Source organism: Galeopterus variegatus, unplaced genomic scaffold (assembly GCF_000696425.1).
Source record: "Galeopterus variegatus unplaced genomic scaffold, G_variegatus-3.0.2 Scaffold18631, whole genome shotgun sequence".
NCBI lineage: Eukaryota > Metazoa > Chordata > Mammalia > Dermoptera > Cynocephalidae > Galeopterus > Galeopterus variegatus.
This window is the reverse complement of record NW_007744742.1, coordinates 14,631-16,022: the sequence shown is the minus strand read 5'-3', so window position 1 is coordinate 16,022 and position 1,392 is coordinate 14,631.

Genomic DNA, 1,392 nt, shown 5'->3' with positions numbered 1-1,392 from the left:
CCAGTTTTCTCAGGTACATTTTCAAAACTCAATTAGTAATACATGTCTTGGGTTCTATTCTATTTTATTCTATCCTATTCTATTCCATTTCATGCTATTCTATTCTATTCTATTTTGTTCTACTTTATTTTCAATTTATCTTTGTGTAAAAACAACACTGGCTTGCTTCCTTTTGTTTTATAGTGAATCTTCAATTCTTCCAATCATGTTCTTTTAAAAATATTTTTGAACATTTCATTTACTTTGTATTTCTATACATATTTTGGAATGAACTGGTCAATTTCTTCAAACAACTTGGGGTTTTGATTGGGATTGTATTAAGTCTATAGAATAATTTGNTGTACTGGAGATTGTAAAAAATGCAATAAGTCCCAGAAATAAATAGAATTTATCCAGACAAAATAATCATGTATGAAGAAAACCCTATAGAATCTACAATAAACTTACTAAAGCACAAAACTAAGGTTAGCAAGTTTTCAGGACACAAAATAATGAGACAAAAATAAATTTTATACTTTTACTTATTAGCAACAAAGAATCAGAATTTATATTAAGATATATCATTTAATGTGTAACTTCAAAACATATTCAATACTTATGGATAAAGATTTTTGGCAACAGAAAATCAGAATTTATATTAAGATATATCATTTAATGTGTAACTTCAAAAAATATTCAATACTTATGGATAAATATGACAAATATGTCCAAGATTTGTGCCCAAAGTAACAAAACATTAAGACAAAAATCAATGAAGCAATATACAAACCCAAACTAACAGAGGAAAGAAAATAAGAAAAATTAAGGAAACAATCAACAAAATAGAGAATAAAAAAATAGAATCCACGAAAAGTTGTTTTGCAAAAAGAGCAACAAAATAAGCTAAACTTTAGATAGACTGACAATAAAAATAAAATAAAACAAATAAAAATAGAGATGACAAATAAAAATAGAGATGACAAAATAAAATAAAACAAATAATAAAGTGGGAATATTACTACCAACCTTACAGGAAGAAAAATAAACTATAAGGGAATACTATTAACAGTTGCACAACAAATTCATTTTCCTAGATGAAATAGAAAAAAAAAAAGTTTCTGTAAGGGCATAAATGTTCTAAACTTACTTAATAAAAAACATACAATCTGGACAGGACAAACCTATTACCCTTAAAGAGATGAAATAAGTAAACAAATTATTCCCCTAAATAAAAAGTACTGGACCAAATGGCTTCACTGATAAACGCTACCAAACATGTAAACAAATAGCAGCAACTTTTCCAAAAAATAAAATAAGAAGGAATACATCCTAACTCACTTTATAAGTTTGTCATCACACTGATATCAAGGCCAGACAAAGACAACACAAGAAAGGACACTACTAGCCAATATT